Below are 14,040 nucleotides of genomic sequence, written 5' to 3'. Positions count from 1 at the left end.
ATTTCAGTTTAACTGTTAAGTGGACTGAAGATAAATTCACCCCATTTAATTAAAAATGCTAACAGTGCAGCAATATTCCAGGATATATAGCGCCTTACCCTGAATGTAAACTGGGACAGACTCCCACTCCCCGTGACCCTGCAAAAGGTTAAGTGGGTAAAGATAATGGATGCATTGCGTACGTGCCCATTCAAACTGAACCTGGCTTGTCCCCTAAGAGGAGTGCTGTGTTTAGGTTTAGTTCCCAGGATGCTGAATAATAGACTCCGCAGGCTGGTTTCTTGAACGAAAGGGTCACACCCTAAATGGGTCGCAGTTCAGCCGGTGGTGGGGTCCTCTCAGGAGGGTGTGCTTTAATGAGCCTGGGTCCCACGCTGAGAGGATTACTGTCTTGTCTTTCAGGCTGTAAAAGTCTTTGAAGCAAACAATGGACCTAATCAATCTTTGTGTTATGATGCTACAAGTGGAAATTATTTTCCCTGCTAATAAATTAACTGTTTGTATAAGCTGTGCTATGAGGTTCCAGTGGTATTTCCATAATATTTGAGACTACAGGAGGGAAATCAGTCTTTGCTACATAATCAGTGTTTTTTTTTTTATTTATTTGGAAATAAAATCAGAGCTCAATATCTCTTATTTCAAAAAAATCTATTAAATTTTGTGCTATATGCAGTTTCCTATTTGGTTTTCACTTTCACATGCGGCTTACATAATGTTGCACGCTGGGGATTTGTACTGTAAACTGTGTTACTTGCCACGCTGGAATCGATTAAAAGGCCGTGACCAACTGTGAAGCTGTGGTAAGAAAAATGTCCAAATAACTGACAGGATAATGGCTCGAGTACAAATACCAGCAAAAGATGTTGAATAACACAAAAATCCACCTGAAAAAACACACATCGGTTCATTCTTGTTGCCTGGAGAAAAACTACGGAGAACAGGAACTGCCTAGATCACAAATAAATAAAGGACTTGTGACGGCTTCCAGACCCCGAGACCTGCTTCCTCGTTTGTTGGTGATTGGAGAGTGGTTCATTAGGAGTGATGGCTGACACCTGGGTTGATTGCTAACCTAAATCTATAAGAATCTGAGAAGCCTCTCGCTATTTTAAATTTTGTTGGACTTTAGTTAATGTTGTGTGCATTCACTCACTCAGACATTGTCCACTGACAGGAGAAGTGACAATACAATTTGGACCTGGCATTCATGCGGATGTTACTTAGACATGTTCCACCCACCTAGGACAGAGCAGGCAGGAACAACTATGATGGTTTAGGAACAGCAACAACAACAACAACAACAAAAAACAGCACAAGGTGTTGAGCTGGCCTCCAAATTCACTAGATCCCAAACTCATTAATTATCAGTGGGATGCACTGGAACAAGCCTGATCCACAGAGACCCCTCCCCTCAGCCCACAGATCCCAAATGCCCCCACTAACCGCATTCTGTTGCCAGACACCACAGGACACCCTCAGAAGGCCCATGTCCATGCTCTGATGAGTCACAACTATTTTGGACACACACAAGGGAGACCTACACAATGTTAGGAAGATGGTCACAATGTTACTCCTGATCGATGTACACTACAGGCATCACTGATTTCGTGTGCGTTTATTTGATTTAAGTCAATACAACAAATTTACTTTATTTAAAATATTGATGTGTGATCCCAACATTTTTTGTTCTTGCTTTGAGCCAGGTCTCAGAACTCAACACATTTGTAAATGTGCAAATAAATGCACCAAAAATAAGATACACATTTATTCACTTATAAACTTATATTCACTTAGAAATAAAACTGATAAATTCATATAATAAGATTCCGCGTTTAGGCCGTCTTTATTTTGCAGATGAAGGGCCCATTTGGTATCTATGTACCAACTAATGTGGCTTGATGTAAAATTATTAAACAGAGAGCAGATCAAAGACCCTGAAAAACCATCAGTGGCGTTCTGTTAGCATTTGTACATAGCTGTGAAAGTGGAATAACACAAAGTGGAGAACAGGAACCACCTGGCTGAGGATAAGGCAAACAGCATGGAGCAGGAAGAAACAAAGGATTGGGACTGATTTAGCTCTGGCAGCAGCTAAAAAAACAACTCACACATCTGGGTGATCTCTGCTTCTTACTCTAGTCACCTCGTTGCGCTGTGTGCAATTGAACATGTAAAGAAAACACAGAGCCAAACCCGTTTCCCTCTTGGAATTATAACGGACAACGATCTCCCTCCCGCTTCCTCTCCGCGCTCCCCATTCTTCCTTCCTCACCTTTGAATCCTACGCGCGTTGGCACATTTGCTCAGGCTCGAACACGTACCGGGTTTTAATTTACATGAGGGGTTTAGCGATCTATTGATTTCCAAGCTGCTAAAGAAACGATAAAAATAAGAACAGAAAGCCCACCACATTATCCACCTGTGCGGCCGAGATGAAGTCGGGATGAGTCACCGTGTTTTAATGCTTGAGTAAAAAAAAAAAAAAAAAGTTAATGGAAGGAAGCTGTGTGGGCTCTGGTATAAACCTCGGCCCAGCTCAGGCCTTTTGTCCACTTCCAGTATAAATACAATAATTGAGTGACACAACCATTTTCTATTTATGCGCAGGTTGCATAACAACAGATAGAGAAGAGGGCTGTGGAGAAAGGCCAGTTCCACACAGAAGGATGAATGCGGAAGAAGAAGTTTTTATTTATTAGCATTTAGCCTAAATATCATGACATTTTTAACAAATCTCCACAAAGCACAGCTCTGGACATCTGATCCTGTCTGGTGGGCGGACTGCAGGTTTGTGTGTGAGTGTGTGTGCGATAGGCCAGAACTTGATCAGTGATTCATTACAGTAAGTGTTCTCTCTCCATCCTTGCCATCTGAAAGTTGTATTGGCTCATAAAATATGTCACACCATTCACACGCTTTAATGTGTGTGTGTGTGCGCGTATCCGTGTGTGCGCCTACTCCATGTCCAAAGGCACCGCTTTGAATGTTTGGGGGAACTTCTCGGACATTTGATATTTCTTTGCTAAAACATGCAACTTGATGCTGAGACCAGCTGCTACCTTTGCTTGGGGACACTTTAGAGTCTTTGTTTGTCTGTTCTAGTGTGTGTGTGTGTGTGTGTGTGATCCCACATGAGCAGGAAAGTGACAGGGGTGTGAGTCACTTTGAGTCACGGCTACTTTACTTAGATCACTTGTTGATGGAGAAGGCATAATGAGGCGTGAGAGTAGTTCAGAAGAGCTGATAATGACAATTAAGATAGGACAATAACTAAAACAAAACTACCAGTTAGTACGACAATATCTATAATCAGATTAGCTTTACTTGCCATGTATTTATGTACACACTAGGGGTTGTACAGACGACTCACTGATTAGCTATGTCACAACTACAACGTGACAAGAAGACAGGCGACGATCCCAGTTGGTCATACTACCATTAGATGTAAAATATGTCAGTCCTGCAACACAACAAAAATACCACTGCTCACTCATCTGAGAAGGCATCCACTACACATCAACACTCTTGACAGCAGTCGACTAGATGTGAATTCCATTGTTAAAGATATTAGAGGTTTTGCTGCAATACACAGAGAAGGCTTCATAGAAATTTGACACCCAGCTACACTGCCCTGTGATACAATGTTATTGATGGTGCTGCCTGTTTTTATACAGGCTATACACGTGCAGCGCACTGCATGTAGCAGCACGTGATCTGTCTGAATCGAATATAGATTTCATTGTTGCAAAGAATTCCTTTCTGCTGTGTTTTTATTTGTGATGTCATCAGCAACTAGTCACTGCTGACTTGGCTTTCATTACGTAATAGTCACATTTAAAAGATCTGAACTTTTGCAACCACTAGTACACAAATACAAAGAGTTGGTTTTCACGGTTCCAAATGTGTTTCTCCAGCCACTTGTCTACATAGCCACTGCAACAAGTAGTGATGTGTTCTTAATAATTAAATAATAATTCATTTTAATGGTCTTATTATTGTACTTTTACTTTTTTAATGTTTGAAACTTTTTCTATGTGTACTTCAGGTAATTAATTTTGGAAGTGAACTAATAAATGTTATGGTTTTAGCATGCTAACATCTGCTAATAACTGCTCAGGAACTGAGTTCGGAAAAACCAAGGATCCACACACTCAGGTTTTAACCTATGATGTAAAGAATATGGGACCGTCCAACCATCAAGTTAGCGAAAAGCGCGGAACTATTAAAATACCACAAAGCATTTAAAGAGAGAGTAATAACACTGAGATGAAAATCATCAGTGACAACAGTTCATTTTTCACTGAAAACATGTCTTGACGTTTCGGAATATGGGTGGAACTAATTATAAAAATTCATTGGTGCATGCTTGTGAGATCCGTAAACACGGCGACCTAAACGGTCATTAGTTATACTTATGTTGCCAAAAACAGTGTTGCCAAATGATCACGGAGAAAAACTGGATACTTTTCAGATATTAAAACATGTATACAGTATATGGTATATGTATACAGTATTTATGAGCACTGATGGAGAGTAATAGTTTTGACGTTAAGTACTGGCAGACGTTAACGTGTCCAACTTTACGCCCATTGGCTCAAATCCCAACTGCGTCAATCTTACAATTACTTTCACTTTCCTCCCAGTCTTACAGCCTATAAAACAAAGCCCTGAGAAAACAAAGATGGACAACGTCTGCAAGATTAGCACTCATAATGATGAGTGACGGGAAGGGAAAGTGCCAGAGAGGAAGGATGGGAAGGGATAAGAGGAAACGACCTTACAATGTTTCCAAAATGGTAAGAAAGTTAAAGAAATGGAAGAAACCCAATCACACACCAAGATCTTGGTGTTGTTTTTTTCCATGTGCAGCTCATGTTCAGCTCTGTAAACACACATGCGGAGTGATTGTCTACCAGAACCTTAATAAAAACAGCGCAGCCACGCACCCGCTTTCAAATGCATCCATGCAGGAATTCAAATGAATGGCTCACAAACATACAGTACGCATACCAAATTGTTCTTTGTCTCTCACTCACACGCACAGACATAAACACAAACACAATATCACACGTTCAGCTGAAGATTGTTTTGCCCTGGTTTCAGCTCTTCCTCTCCATCACTGTGACAAAGGTCAGTCCCCAAACACAATGGCTGCCAGCAGCTGGTGGTCTGACTCACTGCCAAACCATTTGACGCTGCAGCTTGTCTTAGACACTTTAACTTTGCCAAAAGTCTTCTAAGCAAAACACAATCTGAGTTGCTGCTACTGTCTTTTGCCTCTTCACAGCGGCAGGAGCCGAAGCTATGAAGAGACAGGGGCTACCATGTCACTCACTGAGATGAATCCTTGCACGTCCTCATAGCGCAACACGCTATTCATACTTAGATGATTGATGGCTAGCACAGGACACGGTAGTATTGCTGTGTGACGTACTGTTACAACTTTGTGGTTGTTTTTTTTCCAGACATGTCTGTGTAGTTGCCCAGTGGGCCCTATGAACAGATGAGACTTGTTTGCAAGTTTTAAAACAGCGAATACGTTGCATATCATGTGGTGGGTTCCTTTGATGATGCTTTCCTGTGATCTTTTCTCATGCAACGTGTAACTGGATTATCTATGGTGATACAATTTCTCAGTGTATGATTAAGTTACAGAGAGCAGTTTTTGCAGAAGGGTTGTGTTTTCGTTTATGCTTGGAAGGCGAAACTGACAAAAACAGCATGCTGTAAAACATGTTAAGTATTAAACTGTAGTTGTAGCTGAATTTAATATTGTGTGACAAATGTCTTAAATATCTTAAGCCAATATATTACTATTAAGTTATTCATGGAATCACAGTTTCAATTTGAGAAATGTTTTTTTTTTTCATTAGTCATTAGTGCTCTGCATGTAGGGGGTGGTGGTGAGTTTGAGAAGTCAGTGACAGCTCAGACTGACAGATAGAAGAAGAGGTTGATTTAGAGCCTGGCAGCCCAATTTCGGGCCCGCGAGCCCCGCCACCAATTACATTTGGCCCGCGTCTTGCCTACTGTATAATTTCCTTTCCCATAGTCAGCGCTTGAAATGTGCGCTCGCTCGCTGCGTTTGCTGTCACTTAATACTATTTATTGGTGCAGTACCACTCCTTACCAGAGAATGCCTCTGTGATACATCGATGGTACGGTGGTGCTGTTGAGCTCCTACCAGCTCAAATACTGTGAGGTGAAGAAGACCAGCAGCGAGCGAGAGGCTGCAGATGGAGCGTGTTAGGCGGTGGTGCACGGACAAACGCAAATTCAAACTTTGTGAAAACGATTATGTTTTTATCAAGGTCGATTTCACCGCAGTGAATGTTGGATGATTGAAGTCTGTATGATTAATGGGGTCAAGTTTTGCTCCATGTCACTTTGTTTGTTGCACTAGTAAGTACGGTACTGATTTAATTCCGGGCATGTTTTATCCTGTTTATTGCACTAGTAATTACAGTAGGCCACTGATTTCATTTTGGGAATGTCATGCCCCATTTTACTTTGTCTATTGCACTAAATGCGTTTGTATTTGATGATGTAGGCCCAAGGCCTAGTTATGATCCATGTCCATCTTCAAATATTTTTCAATTATTTTTCAATTTAATTAATTTTCTTATTTAGAAGAAGCCTTATTCAGAAGCCAGATGGATGTTTTGTAATTTTTTTGAACATAAATACGAAGCACAATAACCAGCGTCATTCATTTTCAAGTTATATCATGATAGTGTTTATTTTGCACAAGCATAGTGTATAAACCCATATTTAAAGTACTGCAAAATTCAAATTTTGGCCCTCCATTGGGAAGAGCTCCCTTTATTTAGAGAGATTGAAGACAGGTGTGACAGAGGCACTAGGGTATCAGTGCAGAGGAAAGTACAGAGGCGCCAGCGGTAAGTAAGATTGTTTAATTTATCTTTATATCATTTATTTCAACTTTGTTGAGTTTGTGTAAAGTTGATGAAAGGGTTGAAATCAGAGTTATTTGCCTGTGCAGTTTGCCCTGATTAAAGCAAAAGTAGGCCTAATCCATTCACATGACATGTGTAGCTAACGACACTGTTACATACCAACATAAATAAATGAAAGAAGGGCGTCATCCCCCACTGATTTTAAACCATACATTTCATAAGATTCCTTCAACTCCCGCTCAACTGGCGCAGTTCGTAAAACAACTCCACAAGACCCTGCCTTGTCTTTTTTAAAAATCAACAGCGAGCCTGGGAAGACGGGTAGTGTCTTAGCGACATGTGAAAGAGCCAATTGTCAAGTTAAACTAATTAGGAAGCCGTGGTTGAGAATCACGGCCAAAAAAAAAAAAAAAAAAAAAAAAAAAAACGGGTCAGAAGGTCAAACTGCAACCTAGTCATGAAGTACGTTAGATATGAATAGGCCATTGTTGTCTTCCAAACTCTCAAGTTGTGTTTCTAATAAAAAGAAAATCATTCACAATACGTGTTTCTTCTCAAACATGCTGATTCCCCACATCAATTAAGAATTATCGTGTGACCTCAGGATGTGAATACAGGTGTCGCCAAAGACGGCATCATATTAAAGCATCACTTTGCAAAATAAATCATCATGTTTTTTTTAATGAACCAAAAAGGGGAGCGAATGCAACACTTTCGCCCATGCTTCTGTAGCTTGACCTAGCACCTAGTACCACAGAGGTACTGCAGGGGGGGTCGCAAAATCTTTGGTTGATGAGACATTTTATATACTGTGTATATATCTATATTTAATTTCCCCCACAATTTTTTTTAAATACACATTAACATGAATCAGACATATTTTAGTAAAGGCATAAGGGATAACTTGCAAAATCATGATAATAATAATGTCTATTTAGAAATAGCACTAGACCGAGTTTAATATACAACACATGTAATAGGTAGTGTGGTCCATACGTAATCTCTCATCAGTTTGAGGGTCCTTGGCCTGAAAAACATTGTAGACCCCTGTTGTACATACATCACTGTGCATTCACCATGGAGTGGCTACATTTTTCCAAGGCAGGAACCTTTGAAGGTACATTTTCAGGAAATTATTTTACCCCAAGTTCCTGCTCTTGTAATAGCGCTGTTGAAACGACAAGAACACCAGGGATGAAGTGCTAAACATTTTTAATTGGCGGAAGACAAGCAGCCTTTTATCCCACGATCAAACACTGCAGTACCCTTTAAAGTCTTGAATCGGCTTTGCCACTGCTGCTAGCAAGATATACGTGTAAAAACATTGTCTCTTGTTATACATTGGTGGACTACTTTGCCCATGAGATGGAAACATGTGCAACAAAGGTCTGAAGGAACCTTTCAGTTCTTTGAAAAGGTTTCCGGAAATAAAAGTTCCAGGTACTTGGGGAGGAAGCGTGGCTAGTGAGAGCTGCTGGGACTCGCGCCAACAGTATCAACTATTTTAGTGGGATTTGCAGCGCCGACAACTTCGGAAACATCTAATCCGGTATTCATATAAAAGTTTAAATTAGAGCTGTTGCTGGTCATAACTCATCTCTGCTGGGGATTAAATGTGTCATGATTTAGATCCCTAGAGATTCTAATTGTAGCATTTCAAAACATCTTTTTTTATAACCTTCAGGTCATGTTAGTTAAAAGATTAAAGTTAAAGAGGTAATATGGTCTAAAAAAAAAACACTGCATGAATATTGCACACTCAGCCACTAAAGTGTTACAATTTGCTCCATTATAACCAGTGATGCTGTGTTCCACTCTTATGTAATGTGTTTGCTCCACCTCTGAAAGTTCTTGTGGAAAAAAACCCAATATATCCAGTTCTAACCTGGTTTCCCTGCTCTCTGTCCTTTGCTCTACGGATGAGTCACTCCCATGAGTGGAGCTGCAGTGGCACTTCACTCTGAAAACAAGCAACGCTTTCCCTCCCTTTGGCGCCGGCATTTGTGCAGGAGAGCTGTTTGCATCCCAGATCTGGGTCACAAATCACTGTTGATATATGAAAACCTCATGTCCCTTTGGGCTGATATTCATGTGAAAATTATTAAATCCGACCAAAGAATACAGACTCATCTAAACGGCACTGACGCCGGCCTGAATCTTAGCAAACACATTCAAATCAAGTTGGATAAACTCAGCCGCTTGGCAGTCTAGCAGGGATTGAGCCTGATTTTTCTTCTTTTTTTATTTATTTAAAAAAAAAAAAAAAAGAAATCCAGAAATCCTCATAATTTGGAGCTGTAATGTTTCCACCAGACATAGAGGATATTTACGTATTGCAAAACAACCACTTCTGAAACATTCGCTATAGACAGACTGGACAATTGCTTAACCCACAAACAGTCTCATGTTCTCGTCGTATCAGAATTACATAAATCATATACAGATGCCAAACTTTTTTTTTTTTTTTTTTTGTAGGTTTTTGTTCTGAATTGTCCGGATTTCCAGGCCAAACCCATGCAAAAACAATTTCCAGGGATCGTGTAATGGGTGGATTCCAATAAAAACAGTGCAACAGTCAGTCAGAGCTCTCCAAACTGAAGACAGTAGAGGACACCTCCCAGAAAAAAAAACTGTCTGCGTTTGAAAACCCATTTTAAGTCCAGGACAAAGACGCGGGAACGGCGTATGAACGCAGACAAGCAGGAATGTTTGACGTGACTCGTTAGTGACGCACTATTTGTTGTTGTGCCACGCTGCTGTGCACTCATTGTTGAATAGGGACACTTTGCACTTGTTGGGGGAGAAGGAGGGTGACAGCAGGGGAAGGGACAGAGGGAGGGGTTTTGTTGTGAGAGTGAGAGAGGGTGTTCTCCTTTCGTTTCCTCCTTTCCCTGAAAAGCCCCCCTCCTCCTCTTTGCTCTCCCTGGCTTGTCTCCCACCCTCTCCTCCCCCTTGCTACTCCTAATGTTTTTCCTGTACAGGGGAAGGATCTGTTCCCACAGCGTGTAGGACATCACTCGGAAATCACACCCTGCACACACACACACAGGCCGATGTACTGTCTGCAGCACTCTGACCCGATTCTTCATGTACTGGGGATAAAGTTTGAAGTTTGAATGACTGTACATTATGATTTTCAACATTTAAGGCCACTTTCTATCACGATTCCGGTCATCATTCACCGAAAACAGAACACGTTTTGGCAGCGGTGCTACATTTTTTCGGGAATGAGGCGAAACTGTGCTCAAGGCTTGGGTCTGGAAGCATTTTTGGAAGTTTTAAACTAAGCTGCAGCCTTGTAGCTCTGAGGTTTGATGCTTTCCGCCAAACTGGAATGGTTTTCCAGAGACTTCATGTCGGTTTTCCTCAACACTAGGACTAAGATGTAGTGTATATGGTCACAAACCAACTGTGACAGTGGTCCGTGGAGGACAGTTGCCCCATATTTGACAAGGAATAAACCTTGAACATGGTAATAATGGATTCGCGTTGCCAGCTGCCGTTTTTGAATTCAAGAGCCAGCTCCTGAACTCGCACTGGCATTATGCCCAGAGCTCCCATTAATTTACTGACTCAGACCTGCGCTCACATAAAAGTCTGGGTGTTGTGACGAATGTGATGAATTGCTGATATAAAAAGATTTCAAAATTTAGCAATTTATATCTCTCACCAGTGTCTGTTACGTAAGCTCCGGGCGAAGCCTGCAAAACAGCTCGCACAAAGGCAAAGTTTGGAATAATCAGTCCATGTGCACCACTGAGCAAGAGGGGACACAAAGCTTGTTTCCTGTTTGTGTCACATTCAAACCCCTCCCCTCCATTTCCTTCCCTGGGGTTTGATTGTGCACCTGCGCCTTGAGGCCAGGACAAACACTTTCAGCCGCTCGCCGCTTGACTGGGCACTGCATTCATCATGCACAACAACATGTGCAGAAACAATGAAGCTCCTGGGTGAAAATACGTTTGTTTTTCACTGATCCTTGACAGAAGACAATGGAAAGTCCAGGAGAACCATGCATTCCTCCGCATTCTTCTAGACCGGTGTTGAAAGTTTACATTTGGTCACTGAGATGAATATAGATACTACATCCATCTTATTATGTAGAAGAATGAAAGGAATGTGAGCAGCTGCACCACTCTTTCTTAAAAATAAGGATTCTGGGTCACGGAGACGGATGTAGTTAAGTGCACCACAATGATTATACAAGACATGAATAAAAGCCAACTAAACCTTTTTAATCCCTCGTTTGGGCCACTTGAATATTTCAGGATATTGTATTTGGACCAAAAAAAGACTCACTTGAACTGATCAGAATTTGGAAGACAGAGGTCAAATGTGACTGTCCACATAAATTATGTGTTCGCCTGTAACCCCACACTAATTATCTACTATCCATACTGTATAATAAGGTAAAAATATCAAAAACATCAAGGATCAACTCATCACTACAGTCTTCACTACATATGCAGGTAGTTTGGACAGTGACTCAGTTACCAGACGTATTCAAGTTCTAGTTGTGCAAAGGTTTTGAATGGATGTTGTGGCTTCACAGCAACAGTTTCCAATTGCAAATGGCACACTTGAGTCAACTTTTCTTCTGTGATTAATTGATGAGGAAATAATGAAGGATTATCCCCCACTTGTCCGTGACACAGTTTCAAAGTCATGTGCAATTACAAATGGATAAATCTGAGAAAGAAAACCATTATAATTCCAACACCTTTCCTCAAATTCCAATGTGAATCATGTCAAGTCTGCACTGTAGCCTTTATTCATTCACTCCTACGATATGAGGATATCTATCCAGCCTATCACTTTATGACTGTATGTCATAAGAAACAAGCTGCAGATACATTGATATCCTTGGCATAGTTGCTGTAGAGTGATAGTTAAAGTTTATTATGCTCATCTCCCAAAAGTCCCACAAAAATATGTATTTACAGCCAAAGCTAAAAGGAACATTTCCGTAGAAAGGGAAAGGTCGGGGGGAAAAGCTCTGCAACTCAAAGTTATGCAATCATTGTTGCAACTAGCTAGAGCCAGACCACTGTTTGTAGGGATGTGTGTATCGATCCAGAATCCGTGTGTTGATGAGAATCGTTCAAGATATCGGTACTACGTCCGCTTTCACAAGAATTATTAATAATTTCACAACACAGAATCTGTAATCAATTCTAAAAAAGTAAAAAGTGTGTGAGAAAGGGAGTGCAGGGAACTGCTCCTCACACCTGAGACAGACCTCGATGATGGAAGCCCTTAAATTCAGGTATGTAGTGACAATACATCAGAGTGCCCATCACAGGCATATACAAGTAGATCATGTCAACATGCTGCTGTTTCTTGATAAGAGCATATAAATGGGAAATAATAGCAAATGCGAGCTTTGTTGTCAAAGTTCAGGTTCTAACCTGAAGAATGGTCCAAAAAGAATTATATCGAAGTCAGAGCGACTGTTCTGATTTTCATTTTTGTTTGAGAGAGATTTTTTTTTTTTAAATGTGATTTGCTCAGATTTTCAGTTGACTTGCACTGATTGTCTTTAATCGCTCTTATTAAAGAGAAGGCTGCTATTTGGCAGCTTGTTTAATTCTTATACAGAGGTATAAAAATACATTTGTCATAATTACATTCACAAATGTTCATCGTAAAAGTCATCATTTTCATATACAAAATTATCTAAAAGTATCGATATTGGTATCGGGATATTAGCCTTGGTATTACTTGGATCAAAAGGAAAAACACTGTTATTGCACATCCCTAGCTGGTACCTACTGTGTAACCACAATAAGACTGAGTCCTCCTCTCTTTTTATGCCTGCAAGCCCCTCCCATCAGGCTCTAATTGAGTCAACATATCAATCATATAGACAATAATATCAAAATTATTTTTCTTTTCAACATTATTAATTTTTACACAGTAACCTCTCAAAAATGTGCAATTAATATGTTTCACGTAAAAAATAAATAAAGATAATGCTAACTCTCCTTTAAACTCAGTGTTTGGTCTCCACCATCTCCTAAAGAGAAATACTTGACTCTCCAGCTGCTACAATGTCCACCAGCTGGTCGCCACCAGTCGTTCTGCCTGCCACGTGCTCCTGAGCAGGCGGCGATGTGCTTTTAAAATGTTGTCAGTGAAAACAGCTGCCAGCTACAGCTTCAAATGAGCCACAACAGTCATTTGGAGGTCATAAAATCAAAACAATAAGCTGAAAGACACTGAAGCGCTGTGTAGAGCTGCAGGGAACTGTAGAGTTTAATCACGATTATCTGTGGTGTTCATCCTTATTTAGTGACGCCGCTCACACACACCCAGTGTCAGGGTTAGCTGGTTCAAGCCATAGAGTTGGGGGAAACTTGATATAATTTGAAGATGATGGAGCAGTTTTTCACTCTGCTTCCTGGAAGCCCTTCAGAGCGTTCCAGTTAGCTGCACACATGAAAAGTGACAGCAATGGTTGCGTAACAAATTAAAAAAAAAACCTAAGAGAGAGAAGTTCCACCCTTATCTCGTTTCTCACCTCTGAAAGGTGATGGGGTGGGTGCTAATGACGGATCATCAGTATCAGAAAGTTTCTAAGTATAAGAGGACACGTGAACCCAGCGAGTCTGACAATTGAAAGATACGAGGGGAGGATGGTTCCCACCAAGTGGAAAGCAGTTTGGAGGAGTTTAGAGTTGGCCTAAAAAGTCTGCTGGATGTCTTTCAATTACAACGTTTACACCATTATTTTAGTCACCGTGAGCCATGAATCAACCACTACCGCGAATTCAGTCTGACGCAAAATGACTCCAGAAATGCTCCAATCTGGGCTGGACGTGTAACAGAGCACGCACAAACACACTTCCACAGACACTATATACATCCACTCCCACCAAATCCAGTGCCACATCTGCAGACGGTGTAGGAGTGGTTTACAGTAAAACCACCGGGGCTACAGCGGAATTACAGAGGTAAATCAAAATACTCGCAGACTGCGCTCACTCCCAGATGTATCTCCACTTTTGTTTTTAGTAAGACCGTGGGCAGCTCACATCCCACCTCAGACCACTCTTTGGTTAACGCTTCATTGGAAGGATCGGGAGGCAGAGGAGTGGGCGCTCCGTGGAGCCATAGAGCTGGA

Source organism: Mugil cephalus, chromosome 19 (assembly GCF_022458985.1).
Source record: "Mugil cephalus isolate CIBA_MC_2020 chromosome 19, CIBA_Mcephalus_1.1, whole genome shotgun sequence".
Lineage (NCBI taxonomy): Eukaryota > Metazoa > Chordata > Actinopteri > Mugiliformes > Mugilidae > Mugil > Mugil cephalus.
The sequence above is the reverse complement of the archived record's forward strand: the minus strand, read 5'-3'. Positions refer to the sequence as shown.